Genomic DNA, 19,853 nt, shown 5'->3' on the forward strand with positions numbered 1-19,853 from the left:
TCAAGCAATATTCGAATATATAGAAATCGTTTTCTGTATTTTTCATTATATTCAACATATTTTTGATCTCTCACATTAGCCCACCTAGGAATGATAATTCTCTATAGTCCACTTTCAAATCTATAAGAAAGACTATTTTTCGGGACATACTTGACTATTGTGGGGAGATAATTTTAGGTTGCTAACAATTTCATTGTATTAGGTAGGCATACAGTTTAGGCAAGGTTTATTGCATATGAAAATGTTCAATGATAGTAGACTGATTCTATTGGCATTTCAAACTGACACTGTTTCAAGAGACTGATTTGAATTTATAATAAATTGGCAATTACGAGGGGGAGTGGCACAAAAGGAGTGTCTATAGTTGCTGCAGTCAGCCCAGTGAGTTGGTACAGTATTGGTGCCATGATAATCATAAAATTAGTATTATTGAATATTTATAAAATATTTTTCTTTATGTTCTTATTAGGCTTTCAATGTACAATGGTGAGCTTTCAGTTATTTTAAAAGGTACGATATCATCATCTGACCGAAATATCAACTGATTAAACACAAAATGGCAGATTCCTGTGATGTCACTCCAGGAATGGCAGAACACCTACACACAAACTTACATGTTTTAGGCCCACCGCAAACTACATCCATGCAATCTATAGCCCATGCTCATCCACGTTCAAGGTGGATTGTAAAGGTAAGCCGAACAACTGGACTGGGCCTGTCACCGCAAAGTCAACCCATGGCCTAGGGCAAGTGTTGCTTCACTTGACTTTCAATGTGGATTAGAGTGGGTCATAGATTGCATGGAAGAACTTTGTGTCAGGCCTTAGGCTAGACACTGATGGTGGAACATGATGATGTCATGAATTGTTGTGTCTGCAGGAAAATGCATCAAATGACAATTCTTGTTGTTTATTTTTCCATTACTGCTCTATTTGAGGTCAAATAATTGTTCTTCCACTATAATTTTCCAGTGGTCTATTGTTATTGGTTATTTATTTAATGTTAGAAGACTCTTGCTGATGGCAAACATTCATGTTTCATTTTTAGTGGCCAACCTAAGATAGGGTTATATTTTTGTCTAGTGAAAGTTCAAGTTTGTATAGGTTTTTAATATTGTAGCCCATCTAGCCATTCCTGAGGAAATAGAAACTGCTAGGCTATTCAATAGATCACTGAGATCTGCCATTTTGAAAAATTGAGGAATTTGGTCAGATTTGTCATCAAATGGTAATTGCTTTTGCTGCAGTCACTTCACTATTAATGATTGAGATGGTTCAAGGTTAATGATGGTGTACGGTGGCTAAAGTCACGGCGAACTGCTATGGACAGTGACAGTGTGTTTTACATGACATCATCATACTTGATAGAGAGTCAATTGCCGTGTCTGTAGCCACTACACAATAAGTAAGTAGGCTTTAGCAGATTCAGCAACCAGCTGACAAATGTGTACCAGTGTCTACACATTGCGCTCTGTGACACCACAGATTTGTCAGGATCCCAATATTAATGTTGCTGTGGCCACTCTACTGTGTAGTGAAGTTAATGATTGTGTACATCTGTGGCTATAGACACTGCGACCAGGTATTGCAGTGACACCAGTGGCCATATATTTTCTGCTGTCAGATGTGACAGACAACGTCACTACACAGATAGTATACAAATACTATACACTATTCTTGGTCACTACATACATATTTCTCTATAAATAGCTCAAAGGAAAGTAAATTACCTTGTCTGTAGCCACTGCACAATCAGAGAGAGTTCATAAAAAGTGAGCTGTAGCCACAGCAACTAGCTGCCAAACTTTTACAACTGGCTACACACTGCACTCTGTGATGTCAGATTTGTCAGCTAATAGTAATTGCTTTTGCTGCAATTACTCTATGTAGTAACTTCTCTATGTAGTAAGGTTTAATGATTGTGTACTGTGGCTAGAGTCACGGCAAACTGCTATGGACGGTGACAGTGTATTTCTCATTACATCATCATACTTGATGGAGAGTCAATTGCCGTGTCTGTAGCCACTACACAATAAGTAAGTTCATGGGTAAGTAGGCTTTAGCAGATTCAGCAACCAGCTGACAAATGTGTACCACTGTCTACACATTGCACTCTGTGACACCACAGATTTGTCAGGATCGCAATATTAATGTTGCTGTGGCCACTCTACTATGTAGTAAGGTTAATGATTGTGTACATCTGTTGCTATAGACACGGCGACCAGGTATTGCAGTGACACCAGTGGCCATATATTTTCTGCTGTCAGATGTGACAGACAATGTCATGGACGTCACTACACAAATACTATACACTATTCTTGGTCACTACATACATATTTCTCTATAAATAGCTTAAAGGAAAGTAAATTACCTTGTCTGTAGCCACTGCACAATGACAGAGAGAGTTCATAAAAAGTGAGCTGTAGCCACAGCAACTAGCTGCCAAACTTTTACAACTGGCTACACACTGCACTCTGTGATGTCAGATTTGTCAGCTAATAGTAATTGCTTTTGCTGCAATTACTCTATGTAGTAACTTCTCTATGTAGTAAGGTTTAATGATTGTGTTCTGTGGCTAGAGTCACGGCAAACTGCTATGGCCGGTGACAGTGTATTTCTCATTACATCATCATACTTGATGGAGAGTCAATTGCCGTGTCTGTAGCCACTACACAATAAGTAAGTTCATGGGTAAGTAGGCTTTAGCAGATTCAGCAACCAGCTGACAAATGTGTACCACTGTCTACACATTGCACTCTGTGACACCACAGATTTGTCAGGATCGCAATATTAATGTTGCTGTGGCCACTCTACTATGTAGTAAGGTTAATGATTGTGTACATCTGTTGCTATAGACACGGCGACCAGGTATTGCAGTGACACCAGTGGCCATATATTTTCTGCTGTCAGATGTGACAGACAATGTCATGGACGTCACTACACAAATACTATACACTATTCTTGGTCACTACATACATATTTCTCTATAAATAGCTCAAAGGAAAGTAAATTACCTTGTCTGTAGCCACTGCACAATCAGAGTTCATAAAAAGTGAGCTGTAGCCACAGCAACTAGCTGCCAAACTTTTACAACTGGCTACACACTGCACTCTGTGATTTCAGATTTGTCAGCTAATAGTAATTGCTTTTGCTGCAGTCACTTCTCTATGTAGTAAGGTTTAATGATTGTGTACTGTGGCTAGAGTCACGGCAAACTGCTATGGACGGTGACAGTGTGTTTCTCATGACATCATCATACTTGATGGAGAGTCAATTGCCGTGTCTGTAGCCACTACACAATAAGTAAGTTCATGGGTAAGTAGGCTTTAGCAGATTCAGCAACCAGCTGACAAATGTGTACCACTGTCTACACATTGCACTCTGTGACACCACAGATTTGTCAGGATCTAAATATTAATGTTGCTGTAGCCACTACTATCTAGTGGGGTTAATGATTTCGTATTGTGGCTATATAGACATGGCGACCAGTGATATCAGTGGCCATATATTTTCTGCTGTCAGATGTGTCAGAGAACATCATGGACATCTCTGCGTACATATTTCTCTATAAGTAACTCAAAGGAGAGTGAATTACCGTGTCTGTAGTTACTGCACAATGAGAGAGATCATTGGTAAGTGGGCTGTAGCTAAAGATGAGATCCATGATCTCATTATTAGATGATTAGATCATTATCACATGATCTTTTTATTAGATCCATGGCAACCAACTGACAAATGTATATCACTGGCTGCACTCTGTGACATCACAGATATCTCAATCGCCATTGCTGATTATTCACTCCACTATGTTGTGGGGTTAATGATTGGGTGCTGTGGCTATAGACATGGTGATCAGCTATTACAGTGACATTGGTGACCATATATTTTCTGCTGACATTGTCATGAAGTCACTGTCTGTATATTCCTCTTCATTATACTTATTGGAGAGTGAATTACCGTGTTTGTAGCCACTGTAAAATGAGAAAAACTTCATGGGTAAAATGAGCTGTAGCTAGAGCCACGGCAACCAGTTACTAAACATGTAGTACACACTGTCTTCTGTGCTGTCACAGATTTGTCAGCAAGTGGTGATAATTTTCATTGCTGTAGTCACTTCACCATATAATAAGGTAAGTGATGGTTTACTGTGGCTATTCACGGCAAACTACTATGTACAGTGACAGTATATTTTTCACTACTGCAGTGACATCACAATCATACTTTGGTGAGCCAATTGCCGTGTCTGTAGCAACAGCACAAAAAGGGAGTTCATGGGTAAGTAGGTTTTAGCTAGATCCACGGCAACCAGCTTACTTACTTTCCGTGTCCAGGATCACCAGTCTTCTATTTTTATATATATTTCACTCCCAAAATTTAGCCACCCGGAGGGCTTTGTCGTTGCTTTGGAGGAGGTCGTTGTGAGAACAGTTTGTGTCAAGCAACTCGCACTGCAATAGGTGAGTGTAGTTTTGTTCCAGGCCGCAGTCGCAGGCAGCATTGTCCTAAATGTAACCCCAGCGTAGTAGATTTGATTTGCACCTTGTGACTCCTGTGCGTAGTCGGTTTAAAGACTTCCAAGTTGTGAAAGGGAGTTCACTACCACAGCTAGCACTTTCTTTCAGTTCCAGGAGCGGATTTTGCAGCTCCTCCTGCCATAGATCCAACTTTCGTTGTTCAGGAGTTGTGGAAAGAGGTACTGTTGACTGGATAAAACTCCTCCTTGACTTGAGCCTTGTTGCCGTTGGTTGATGGTGAAACAGAGGGTGTCTTGAGTCGCTGATTTGTTTGTTCCGTTCCACTTCTGCTGCGACAGTTCTGCGAATGGGTGGTGGTGCTATTCCTATGATTGGGAAAATTTTACCAATTGGTGTGGGCTTGAGACAGCCTGAGATTATTCTCCCAGTCTCATTGACCGCCGTATCAACATGTCTGGCATGTACAGAGTTTGCCCAAACTGGAGCAGCGTATTCTGCAGTGGAAAGGCATAGTGCAATGACTGATGTACGTAGAACACTGGGTTGGCCCCCCATGTTGTACCTGTCAATTTACGTATTATGTTATTTCTAGCAGCCACCTTCATCTTCGTGTCCTGACAGTGTGCTCTGTATGACAGCGTTCGGTCCAGCTTGACACCAAGGTACTTAGGCCACTCACAATGCTCAAGTTCTTGTTGCATCCAGTTTACTCTGAGTTTTCTTTTGGCCTCTTTATTTCTGAGATGGAAAGCGCACACCTGAGTCTTAGATGGATTGGGCTTGAGGTTATTAAGTTTGTAGTACACACCAAGATTTTCAAGGTACTGGCTAAGCTCTTCCTCCACCTTGTCAAAGGTTTTTGCTTGTACAGCCACTGCTGTGTCGTCAGCATAAATGAATCGTTTCACCTTGGGACTGTTTGGTTGGTCATTTGTGTAGATGTTATATAATAGGGGCGCCAGAACACTTCCCTGTGCCAAACCGTTTTTCTGTTGTCTCCACCGGCTATTCTTTCCCTGCAGCGTTACATAGAATCTTCTATTCTGCAGAGTGCATTCAATTAACCTTGTCAGCTTGTAATCTTTGGTGAGGTTATACAGCTTATGGGTCAGCTTTCTATGATTGATGGTGTCATAAGCTGCACTTAAATCAATGAATGCAACTCCTGTCACCTGACCCCTCTCATAACCATCCTCTATGTGCTGTGTCAGATTGAGAATTTTTCCACAGCATGATCTGCCAGGCCTGAAACCAGCCTGCTCGGGAATCAAGGACTGGTCGATTTTTTCAGAGATCCTGTTGAATACCATCCTCTCCATGCACTTGAAAAGGTGGCAAAGTAGAGATACAGGCCTGTAATTTTTACAGTTGTTTGGCTCTTTCCCAGGCTTCAAGAGTGCTATCACTCATGCTTTCCTCCACTCTTTTGGAATTTGCAAAGTGTTGACACAGTTATTGATGAAGTCCAGAAGCCAAGTTCTTGTTGTTGGTCCAAACTGTTTTATTTGCTCAGTTCTCAAGTCATCAACACCTGCCGCCTTGTGCTCTTTCATCTGTTCGATAGCCACTTGCAGCTCTTGTATTGTGAATGGGGTGTCTAAAGAGTGGTTTTCACTTTCCTGTTCTCGCTCAATCCTTGTTCTCATGTTTCTTCCTGTAGTTTTGCCATTCAAGAGGAGCTGATGAGCAATTTGGTTTGCTGTGACATCACCAATGTTCGATTTATTTGTGGTTGGGTCGTTGCTTATATTCTTCAGTAGCTTCCAGGCTCGGCGGCTGTTTCTCTTCATATCTAGCTGATCAAGTAGGTTGCACCATCTTTCTCTTCTTGATTCTGCTATGAGAGACAGTAGCTGTTCACCAGTGTTTATAGTCTCATCTGAAAAGGGGTCCTCATCAAACAGTTTCCCATAGTTATTAAGAGCTACCAGAGAGTCATGGTCGAGGCCAGCAATGTAGTTTACTTGGCATCCTCTTGGAATGTGTTTTATGGATATCCACTTCACCATGTTCACAAAAGCTTCATAAGACTTGGGAATTGGTTCTAGCTTTATTATCTCTCTGTCCAAATCTTGAGCAAACATGTCCCATTTTGCTTTTTTAAAGTTGAATCTTCGCTTGAAAGGGACAGTTTCTGCCTTTATAACAGCCTCTATACTGCACGTTAATGCTCTATGCTGTGTTCTGGGAAGGGGACTTTCAACATATTTGACAGTTTGTTGTCCTATTGCCTCACTTACGAAGAGGTTGTCTGGATTGTAGCCTTGTCTCCATCTAGCACTGTTGAAAGAAGGTGGGAGTTTGGAGTCATGGATCAGCTTCAGATCATTGTGTTCTGCCATAACTCAAGGGCTTCGCCGTTGACATCTGTTGTTGGATATCCACACGTGACACTGTGACAGTTGAAATCTCCAATGACTATCTTGGCTTTTTTATTATCAAAATTCCCAGGCTTGACAAATTCAAAGGCCGTGTTTGGTGGCTTGTACACTGAGGTTACTGTACATGATTCAAGCTCTATGGTTAAAATCTCCACATCATTGTTGCAGGTGTAGGCAGTTGATCGAATGACAATAATATGAAATAATGAATATAATGAAATAATGATGAAATAATGATTTTATTTATCAGAAAAAAACTCATAATACAATAATTTGTAATAATGCAATACAACAAATAATAACAATTGAAAATTAATATTAATAAATCCTTCTGATTCATTATAAATTACACATATGCAAAGCTTCAAAGCTTGACCGCATATGGGAGTATCTACAAAAATAAAAAAAATCACTTTGATAACAGTACACTGCTAATACAAAAAAAAATACTAATAAAAATAATAATAATAAAAATAAAAGATGACGATTCACTTGATTTTTCCACTACCAGCTATACATACACATATACATACATACATACATACATACATATATGCATATATACATATACATGCACATATACATACATACACATACACATTACATACTTATAAAAATGGCATCCAATCACAACATAACAATAATATTCAGGAATTAAAACAATTTTACACTATTTGTTCAAAATTTTCCCTATTGGAAACCATCAATGTCATCAGAAATCCAAAGCTAAAAACTATTAATTATACAGTTATATTATACATACTTTCTACATCTTCTTCACTCAGATTCAATAGGAAAGTCTTCAAATTACGCTTGAAAAGCTGTGGTGAGCCACTATGCACAATGGATGGAGGCAGTTTATTACAGAATTTCCCTTCTAAGAATAGAAACGATTTTCTGAAAAAAGTTGAATTGGGTCTTGGCACTCTAACCTGACCAGCCCTCCGAGTAAATGGCACATGCTCAGCTAAATCCACTGTATTCCCCAAGTTCCCACTAGCCCAATAAAACTGCATAAGTACTTTGAATACATATAATGATCTCAGGCTAAGAATTCTCAAATTGCTGAAGATATCGGAGTGAGCAATAGGTTCTTCATGCAGGAAATGAAGCAAGGATCTCTGTAAACGCATTAGTGGCTTCAAGTGGGTAATGTAAGTACATCCCCAACATGATATGCCATATGAGAGTCTGGAATGTGCAAGTGAGAAGTAAACATTCTTCAGGATATAAATTGGGCATACATTTCTTATATGGTAGAATCTATGAAGAAGCATGCGCAGGCTATTTTTCAACATCCGCACATGGCTCCTCCACAGAAGATCATCTTCCATAGATATACCCAAATATTTTACTTGACTGGATTGTAATATATTGGAACAGTTACAGCTATCATGATTGATGCAGTGAATGTTATGGTATTTAAGTGGTTTCTCGAAGGTGAATGATTCATAAATTGAAATATTCAAGTATGTTGTTTTGTCAGCATTGAGCTTCAGCTTATTAAAGAAAAACCACAGGGATAACAGATTGAGATCAGACTGCATTTGAACCTGCAGATTTTTCAAACAGTCTGCACCATAGTTGAAGGCAGTATCATCTGCAAAAGCAGTTATGGTTCCATAGAAAGGCCCAAGATAGAGATCGTTTATAAATATCAAGAATAGAATGGGTCCTAAAACAGATCCCTGTGGAACCCCAGCACAGACATGTTTCACTGAGCTTTTAGTTCCACCCACACACACAACTGACTCCTGCCTGAGAGATATGACTGAAACCAGCTCAGCGCAACACCCCGAACACCGGCTAACTCCAGTTTATCCAACAGAATATTGTGGTCGATTGTGTCAAAAGCTTACGAATGTCCAGAAACAGTGCTGAGACTCTTGAAACATCTTTATTATTGATATTGGAATGGACTTCAGAGAGAAACTTGCGCAGAGCTAGCTCAGTACTCAATCCCTCTCTGAATCCAAATTGATTAGGGACAAAAAAATCAGTTGAATGGAGAAAAGTTATAAGACGAGGCTTTACTAGTTTTTCAAATAGTTTAGAGAAGACAGATAGCAAAGAAATTGGGCGATTGCAATCAATTGTATTCCCCTTCTTCGGAATAGCTATCACTTTGGCCATTTTGAGGTAGGATGGAAATTTTCCTTCATTCAGGCTTTTGTTAATATATATGAAAGTATTTCACATATTTTCGGTGCTATTTTCTTTATCAAGAATGGTGAGAAGGTGTCCGCACCAGAAGATTTGTTACTGGATAATTTACGAATAAGTAGCAACACTTCATCTGCACTGATAGGCATCCAGAACAGTGATCTTGGACTACGCTTAATATTGAAAGACCTGTGGAAGACATTCTTGGCCTCTATTGGCGGGTTGGGAGTGGATGAATCCGATTTTGCCACATTTATAAAATAATTATTCAGTTCCTCTGCTACTTCCTTTTCATCCGTTATAAGTTCACCTCCTCTAACAAAATTTATGGATTTCTTAGTTTTCTTCCTACCTACTAATTCATTGATAATTGTCCATTGTTTCTTGCTATCACCCCTGGCATTATGAAAAAGGGCTGAATAGTATTTCTCCTTTGCCTTCTTAATCCATTTATGTACTTTATCCTTGAACTTCCTGAAATTTCTATCTGCTAATATATTGTTTCGGTCCCTTTTCATTATTTTAAATAATTTATCCCTAGTTTCAATAGCCCGAACTAAGCCAGCAGTCATCCAAGGCTTGAGTGCCCTAGAACGGTGGTTGCCTGCCCTGACTGTTTCTATGTTTATACTGGAAGACTGTATGTGTGTCTGTAAAGTATTCAGAAAAGCTGAGTAAGCCGAATCTACGTCTACACCATTACAAACAGACATCCAGTCCTCCATCCCAAGTAGCCCATTTAGCATGTCATAATCTACTTTGGAAGACTTAGTGACACCATGAATATCGCAGATTCTCTTCGACGGTATTGCAGCACAGACGGCTCTGTGATCAGTCAATCCCACATCGATCACTGCTGCTAGCACATCCGATAAGGGCCTACCTCTAAATAGAATGTGATCAATACATGAAGAACTGGTATCTGTTACTCTAGTATCTATATTAATCAAAAAGTCCAGACCATTCAGAGCTAAGATTTCAAAATAATTTTCGACATTAGAATCCACATGGTTAATATTAATATTAAAATCTCCTACACAAACAATTAACTCCTGCTTTACATTTTCCAATAACTTTCCAAATGAATCTAAAAATAAGTTAATGTTTCCTCCTGTATGCCATCTGTAAATTCCAATCAGAGTAAATACAAGACTTTCATAAGTAAAATTTAGCAAAATACTATCAGCCCCTTCTACTGCACTGTCCAATAAAATACATTTTAAATTATCTTTATAAAAAACTATAAGACCACCACATCTGTTATCATTACAAGAAAACTGAGACTTGTAACCTGGTATGGTGTACAAGTTCATATTGAAATCGCTTTTTATCCATGCCTCTGATAAAACAATGATATGAGGTTTCCTCACAATATTATTTAAATACAAAAGAAATACATCAAAATTTCTTCTTATACTATGGATGTTCATATGAAAAACTGTGAGGTTATCAGTGTTAAAAAAATTATTGTATTCTGGAATTGAAGATATGAAAGCTGGTAGAAATTCATTACTAATATCATTGTCATCATTATCGTCATCATCCATTAAATGTACCAAAAGTTAGATGTTACTTTGTTATCCAATGAGAAGTAGTAAAAGAGAGAAGAAAAAAATGTGTTACTGTATTTAGTCCATTCTCGGACTGCCATGCTAGACAATAATATTGCATGTGGCATAAATTGTGCAACGAAAATAATGTTCATGCAATATATAAGTCTTTACACTTCATAATACGTATATTTACCAATACAACAATTGATACGCATAAACAATACCGGTACAACTCGAATTGATCGACTTGAACTACTGCTATATGAATTACTTGAATTATTAGAATATATAAAAAAACATATAGTGTTGTGAGTTGACAAACAGATAATAGGGAGAAAAATAAAGAAAACTGTTATTAGATCATTCAAAGTTACATTGACGTATCATCTGACTACAACACTGGTGGAGTGATAAGATTGCAGCGATAAACGACAATAATTGGAATTTTATCATAGCTGTTCTCAGTGACAAATTTCACCAACTGAACAATAATTCTATCTCCATACTGACACAATATTAGGTCAGTAATTAATAATGGTAGATGCTGTCATAAATCATTTAAATTTTTTTCCAAAACATTCAACATCTCAAAAAGAGTTTCTCATTGTATTAACTCGATACACTTGTATTATTCATTATTATGAATATTTTTCCAAGAATAAAATCTCTTAAGCGATTTTCACTTTTGTGTAGTTGAGAAGTTGATATTGTGGTAATTATTCATATTGAATGAAAAACACTTATTTATTGATACTTATTAGACTTATTGATTGAAAGACAAGACCTATCGATACTTAGAAAGACTTTCCAAGCACCAACGAATCTGTGGTTCTTTGGCAACTTCTTATCCTTTTCATTCAATTCTTAAGCGATAGAACTGACCATACCAATTAATATATTTTCATTCTTGTTATCATCAACACAATAAATATAAATGTGGAGTTATATATATTGAATCTCGAGACTATAAAACAGAAACTGACCCATAATAACTATATGCTACAGAATATCATAAAATTAGCTTATACGACTCAACAAAAACTAACTAGAAATTCGTTCATTAATTTAAACACAACCCAATACTAATTATTCTAATGAAACATTATTGAATGATTTATGAAGAATGAAATAAAGAATCATGAGATAGGCAAACAGAATAGAAAAATAAGAAATCAATTACAGTAATTGAAAAAAAAAATTAACCCTGCATTACTCGCGCGGGCATTGGTTACAGTAATACTCGCGTGGGGTTATATAGACCCCACTTTGTTTTTTACCTAAAAAGTAACATAAAAACAATCTCTTTCACATTTAAAACAATATTCAGTGATAATTTATCATACTTGGTACTTAATGGCATATTTAAAAGCTATATATATAACTTATATAAAGAGTGTTTCAGCAGGAATGTGCAATACTTCTCAGGCTGATTCCTTACACCCAGTACAGAAAAAAGTTCTATAAGACTTACCCCAAAAATTCTTTGATACAGGGATAACAATGACAGAAAGTTGACATTTTTTATAAGATTTTCATTTTCTGATCTTTTAGAGGCTCTAAGTGGGTACAAAATAGAAGTATTGCACATTCATCCTGAAATACCCTATTTATACATATGTAACAGCTTTACATACAGGTTCTATACTACTATATGAGTTGGATTCAAGAATAACAAAGTCAGTTGTACAAATTCAAATATATATAATTATAAAGAAGAAACACAATTACTAAGGTTGAATAATACAGATCAAGTTAATTTTTGCAGATCTTACATAAGAATCAGTTTATTGGTTATCCAAACAATCTCCACAAACAATTTGCATGTGCTCTTTACACAACAGTTTGTAACATTTCTCACACGAGTTTCGAGTTTTTCTGTCCCGGCTACGAGGACAGATATCACATCTTCCTTTGGCTAATCTTTGTCTAGGGGCTGGAGGATCTTCTTGAGTAGGCAAAAACTTTTTGATTTGTGTTCGGAGTTCCTTTGGAAGGTTCATCATTTGGGCTCTTTCTTCCATAAAAGGTTTGACAAGGCTGATCCCAAGCTCTTGTAAGAACTTCCTTCGAACGATTTGCTCTTCAAACCTTTTATTTGATGCAACAATTACTTGTGCATTTATTCCGGCGGTAATTAGTAAACAGAAGAATATTACCATAGGCTATCGGCGGGTTTTTCTGGATACCGAATACAAGGCTGATAACTGGTCAGTGGTATCGACCCCACCTTTTGTGCTGTTATAGAACGTTATAATTTCTGGCTTTCTTTTATCCCCTGTGTCTGGATCAATAGTAGGTGAATCATGCATTGACGACAACAGAATCACATTTTTATTTTTTTTTGCAGAGTAACTTACTAAAGTAATATTATTATCATCAAAGCCAAGTATACTTGAACACACTGCTTTGTTTACAATGAACTCAGGTGGTATTTCTGCCTTGTTCTTACGTAGGGTTCCAACCAAGTTAATTTTTTGTCTAGCATTTCTATGGCTAATGGTACACTAGTGTACCAATTATCAGTTGTTAGATTTCGTCCAGTGTTTTCAATTGGCTTTATGAGTCTCAATGTAACATCCTTCGCTGAGTTGGATACCTGAAATGGACCTTCAGGCTGTTTACCTGCATAAATTTCTAAATTATATGTATAGGCCATTTTAGCGTCAACAAGAGAAAATAATTTCAGGCCATACTTGGCGGGCTTGTTTTTGATAAATTGCCGAAAAGGGCATTTGCCCCTAAAAGCTTCAAGCTTCTCATCTAACGTCATCAAGTGCCCAGGAGAATAATACTTTTGGAAATTTTCCACAAGCTGGCTAAACATTTCTCTAACAGGAGCTAGCCGTCAAACTCTTTTCTCTCATCTCTAGTCAATATGTTATCAAACCTTATAGCTAACAGCAGAAATGTAAAACGAGACAGGTTCATAATGCAACGGAAAAGTTCAAGTCCTAATCCATCAGTTTCCCACAAATCCTTCAAGGTGACATGTGAGGATTTCTTGACTCCAGCTAAATATAGCAAACCTATCACAGCTTTTATCTCAGATAGGGTCGTTTCTTTTGCATCCCGCTCCCTACTATAATTTGGTTGAAGCTATAGTCATATCAATCGGCCTTTTTCAAGGCCAGCACTTGTGACTACCTCACTGAATATTGAGGGACTCTCTGTAAATAAAGAAATTTTAATAGCGGACATGTGCAAGCAACGAAACTGTGACATTCTAGCCCTGCAAGAGACACATAGGCCGTAGCCACTGTAGCCACTCAGTGAAAAACAACCTCCAGCTTTGAATAGGTGTAGTAGCTTGTTTACCTGCTGCTGTCTTCACACCGGGGGCATGTATGGCTGGAACAATGTTCCGTGACCTGACACGAACAGCTTGAGGTGGTGGTTGGTCCATCCACAATGTGTGCCCGTTTTTTCCAATAAAAAACGTACTGGAATGTCATCTGTGTCCATTTCATCACCAGAATTGTCTGTCATTTCTTCAGCACTTTGTTCACTCTCACTATTTTCATGATTGTCCTCAATGCTAACCTCATCAATGTCTTCTACTTCAGAAGTAGCACCACCAACTTCCTCGTCATCAAGTTCATTGAGAATGTTGTTCACAAAAGTATCAAAACCAGTAGCTGTAGTGGCTAAATTATCCGCCATATTTGAACTGGGATATATTATACAAGAATGTTCAATAACAAAGCCTCATAACAGAAAAGAAATTGAATGAACTATAAAAAATAAAGAGACCCTTAACACTCGCGCGGGGTTGTATAGGACCCCAAGCTAAATATGCTCTTATTACAACTAAATGGCAGCAGACAGCACACTGGCGACTAGGTGACCTTCAACTGGATGAAGAAACACTAAGCTATTGGAACTGCTAGACCAGTAGTGCCTCTATGTGTCTCTTGCAGGGCTAGAATGTCACAGTTTCGTTGCTTGCACATGTCCGCTATTAAAATTTCTTTATTTACAGAGAGTCCCTCAATATTCAGTGAGGTAGTCACAAGTGCTGGCCTTGAAAAAGGCCGATTGATATGACTTTTTTTTTAATCATTTATTCTTTGGTGATCTTGGTGTTAGAAGGATTTGCCGACTAAGTCATTTCCAGGGGATGCCCGATTGTTTCTTCGTGTGTAGCGGTCGATTGTAAACAATCTTCGTGGAGGCTCCTTCTTCGGCAACCAGCTGACAAATGTGTATACACTGCACTCTGTGGCATCACAGATTTGTCACGAACCCAATATTGCTGTTGCTGTAGCCACTCTACTATATGTAGTGAGGTTAATGTTTGTATACTGTGTCTATAGACAAGGCAACCAGCTATCACAGTGACATCAGCGGCCATACATTTTCTGCTGTCAGATGTGTCAGACATTGCCATAACGTCACTGCCTGTATATTCCTCTATTTTATACTCAATGGAGAGTAAATTACTGTGTCTGTAACCACTGAACAATGAGAGAGTTCATGTGTAGTGAGTGGGCTATAGCTAGTCATGACAACCAGCCGCCATACATCTACTACTGGCCACACACCACTCTGTAATATCACAGATTTGTCAGCCAATCGTGATTATTGCAGTTTCTGTAGTCCCATTACTATGTAGTGATGTTGATGATTGTGTACTATGGCTATAGACACGGCGGCCAGCAATGGACAATTGCCATAATTATATTCTCTGCTGCCAGATATGTCCATGGCAACCAGCTGACAAATGTGTACTACTGGCTACACACTGCACTCTAATGTCACAGATTTGTCAGGGTCCCAATATTGCCGTTCCTGTAGTCACTTCACTATGTGAAGTCACTGCTTACATATTTCTCTTTATTATATTCAATTGAGAGTAAATTACGATGTCTCCAGCCACTGCACAATGCGAGAGTTCATGTGTAAGTGGGCTGTAGCTAGAGTCACCGCAACTGGATTCAGTAATCACGCCATCAGGGGGGGAGGGGAAGAGTAGTAGGTAACCAGGTCCCTTGCAGCCCCCAGGGTATGTGTATTCAAGAAAAATTCTATGGAAATCGATGTAACAAGTCTACAGCTAACATATGATACCATTTTCGAATCTTGGGCACGATAATCACGCCATCAGCAGGGGGGGAGGCTTGTGAATAACCAGGTCCCTTGCCGCCCCCAGGGAAGTTGTATTTCATAATAATTTGATGGTAATCGATGGAACAAGTCCACAGCTGTCATATGATACTACTTTCAAATTTTTGGGTCAATAATCACGCTGTCAGTGGGAGGGAAGGGTTATAGGTAACCAGGTTCATTGCCGCCCCCAGGGAGGGCTGTATCCAAGAAAATGTTGATGTTAATCGATGTAACAAGTAAACAGCTATCATATGATACCATTTTCAAATTTTGGGCCTGATAATCACGTTGTCAGCAGGGGGGAAGGGTTGTAGGTAACCAGGTCTTTTGCCGCCCCCAGGAAAGGTGTATTAGAGTAAAATTCAATGGAAATCGATGTATCAAGTCTACAGCTATCATATTATACCACTTTCAATTTTCGGGCTCGATAATCACTCCGTCAGTGGGTGGGAAGGTTTGTAGGTAACCAGGTCCCTTGCCGCCCCCAGGGAAGGTGAATTCAAGGAAAGTTCGATGCAATTCGATGGAACAATCCCTCAGCTATCATACAATACCTTTTTTGGATTCTGAGCTCGATAATCACACCGTCAGTGTGAGAGAAGGGTTGTAGGTGACAAGGTCCCATGCCGCCCCCAGGGAAAGTGTATCCAAGGAAAGATTGATGGAAATCGATTTAACAGGTCCACAACTATCATATGATACCACTTTCGAATTTTGGCTTGATAATCACGCCAGTAGTATAAAAAGGACGACTTTGGGACACAAGTGTCCCAAAGTCGCCCTTCACCTCAAGGTCACCCAAGTTGACCAAAACTAACCTCAAGATCACCCAAGTTGACCAAACCTAACCTCAAGGTCACCCAAGTCGACCAAACCTAACCTCAAGGTTACCCAAGTCGACCAAACCTAACCTCAAGGTCACCCAAGTCGACCAAACCTAACCTCAAGGTCACCAAAGTTGACCCAAACCTAAAATATATCTGTTTGTAGTAAACATTTCAATGAAATGGATGTTGAATTGATCAATAAAGAGCTAATTGTATTCCAGACTGTTTACTTATTACCTACCATCTCCTTAGATATAGTTTAGCTATAAGTACATTCTGAGTGCCACTGACTGAACAGTGACAGAAGTGACTAAACAGTGACTGAACAGTGACTGAACAGTGACTGAACAGTTACTGAACAGTGACTGAACAGTGACTGAACAGTTACTGAACAGTGACTGAACAGTGACTGAACAGTGGCTGAACAGTGACTCAGTGACTGAAGTGACCGACAGACCACTGAGTGGATGACCCTGCCCACAGATATGCTGAACACTGGTGAGCTTGGTCCATGTGACAGGAGGAGCCAGAGTCATTGAAAATGCCTATTCTAAATGTCCAAACACAACACGGAGGAGGCGAAGTGGGAGTTGCTGAAAATATCCATCTTCAATGCCACCCTGATCCAGAGCAGCACAGTCATGCTGATCCAGAGCCTCCCAAGGACATCCCGATCCAGCAGGTCCACCATGGACACATTAATCTGGTGTGATAGAGGTCTCCATGACCATGCAGAGTGACAGGTCCCGCATGACCATTGGGCTATCAGGGCAGGGTGGAGGAGGAGAAGGGTAGGAAGTCAATGTATTGCGCGCCTTATTGTCTGAAAACGACATACATGCTGTTAGTATGGGTGGTTCTCTAATATGGTTGATGGTATGGGTGGTTCTCTAGTATGGGGGGTTGAATTTTACAATGCTCTCCACTCATTCAACAAGAATAGTTTTATATAATAAGAAAAAAATGATTAGTATAAATCATTATTACTGAATTTCAAATCAATAATTCTAAAGAAAAAAAACTGGATAATGATGAGGAGACATCTTACTTAAAGTCCCCCACACAAAATATTCATCAAAATGGGTCTTTTAAAATTCTAAATAATATTTATTCTGTCTCTCTCTCTCTCAAACTGAATGATCATCATGATGTGTGAGGAGACATCTTAAAGTCCCCCACACAAAGTATTCATCAAAATGGATCTTTTAAAATAATAACCAACAATAATAATAAACAATATATACAATAAACAATTGTACTTACTTTGCTATTCACTAAAAACTGCACTGCACTGTAGCACACACTAAAAAGAGCAACTCGTCTTCAACTAGTCAGCAACACAATGATAGCTCTTATGGTTAGGAGCTCCCATATATATACCCGAACAGTCTCCCACCACTCCAAAAGGTCGTGAAATTAAATCTAATTTATTTTTATTTAATTTTGATTTCTTATTATTTATTGTTGTTGTTTTTTTAATTTTTTTTTATTTTTTTAAATTTTTTTTTATTTTTTTTTTTTGGTTGGGTTAGGTGAGGTTAGATTACGTTAGGTTAGGTTTGAATGTCATGAGTGACCTTGAAATTGAAATGGCGGTTCTGGGACAACTAAAGGTTGTCCTAGAACCGCCATTTTATACCTACTCACGCCGTCAGCAGGGAGGAAGGGTTGTAGGTAACCAGGTCCCTTGCCGCCCCAAGGAAAGGTGTATCCGAGAAAAGTTTGATGGAAATCGATAGAACAAGTCAACAGCCATCATATGGTATCATTTTCGAATTTTGGGCTCAATAATCACGCAGTCAGCGGGGGGGGGGGGGAAGAGTTGTAGGTGACCAGGTCCCTTGCAGCCTCCAACTCTTATGTATTCAAGAGAAATTAAATGGAAATCGATGTAACAAGTCCACAGCTATCATATGATACCATTTTAGGATTTTTGGGCTCAATAATCACGCCGTCAGCGGGGCAGGAGGGTTGTAGGTAACCAGGTCCCATTCTGCCCCCAGGGTATGTGTATTTGGGAAAAATCTCATGGAAATCAATGTTACAAGTCTACAGCTATCATATGATACCATTTTCGAATTTTGGACTCAATAATCACGCCGTCAGCGGGAGGGAAGGGTTGTAGGTAACCAGGTCCCTTACCGCCCCCAGAGAAGGCTATATCCAATAAAATGTTGATAGAAATCGATGTAACAAGTCAACAGCTATCATATGATACCATTCTCGAATTTTGGGCTCGATAATCACTCCAACAGCAGGGAGGGAGGGGTTGTAGGTAACCAGGTCCCTTGCTGCTCCCAGGGAAGGTGAATCCAAGAAAAGTTTGATGCAATTCGATGAAACAATCCTTCAGCTATCATATGATACCATTTTAGAATTTTGAGCTCAATAATCGTGCCGTCAGCGGGGCAGGAGGGTTGTAGGTAACCAGGTCCCATTCCGCCCTCAGGGTATGTGTATTCGAGAAAAATCTCATGGAAATCAATGTTACAAGACTACAGCTATCAAATGATACCTTTTTTGGACTCTGAGCTCGATAATCACACTGTTAGCGGGAGGGAAGGGTTGTAGGTAACCAGGTCTTATGCCGCCCCCAGGGTATGTGTATTCGGGAAAATCTTATGGGAATCAATGCAACAAGTCTACAGCTATCAAATGACACCATTTTCGAATTTTTGGCTTGATAATATTGCCATTAGCGAGAGGGAAGGGTTGTAGATAACAGGGTCCCTTGCCGCCTCAAGGGTTTGTATGTTTGAGAAAAATCTCATGGAAATTGATGTTACAAGTGTACAGGTATCATATTGTACCTCTTGCAAATTGTTGGCTTGATAATCACGCCATCAGCAGGAGGGAACGGTTGTAGGTAACCAGGTCCCTTGCCGCCCTCAGGGAACTCTGTATCCAAGAAAAGGTTGATAGAAATCGATGTAACAAGTCAACAGCTATCATATGATACCATTCTCGAATTTTGGGCTTGATAATCACTCCAACAGCAGGGAGGGAGGGGTTGTAGGTAACCAGGTCCCTTGCTGCTCCCAGGGAAGGTGAATCCAAGAAAAGTTTGATGCAATTTGATGAAACAATCCCTCAGCTATCATATGATACCATTTAAGAATTTTGAGCTCGATAATCGTGCCATCAGCGGGGAAGGAGGGATGTAGGTAACCAGGTCCCATTCCGCCCTCAGGGTATGTGTATTCGAGAAAAATCTCATGGAAATCAATGTTACAAGACTACAGCTATCATATGATACCTTTTTTGGACTCTGGGCTCGATAATCACACTGTCAGCGGGAGGGAAGGGTTGTAGGTAACCAGGTCTTATGCCGCCCCCAGGTTATGTGTAT

Source organism: Nilaparvata lugens, chromosome X (genome assembly GCF_014356525.2).
Source record: "Nilaparvata lugens isolate BPH chromosome X, ASM1435652v1, whole genome shotgun sequence".
NCBI classification, from domain to species: domain Eukaryota; kingdom Metazoa; phylum Arthropoda; class Insecta; order Hemiptera; family Delphacidae; genus Nilaparvata; species Nilaparvata lugens.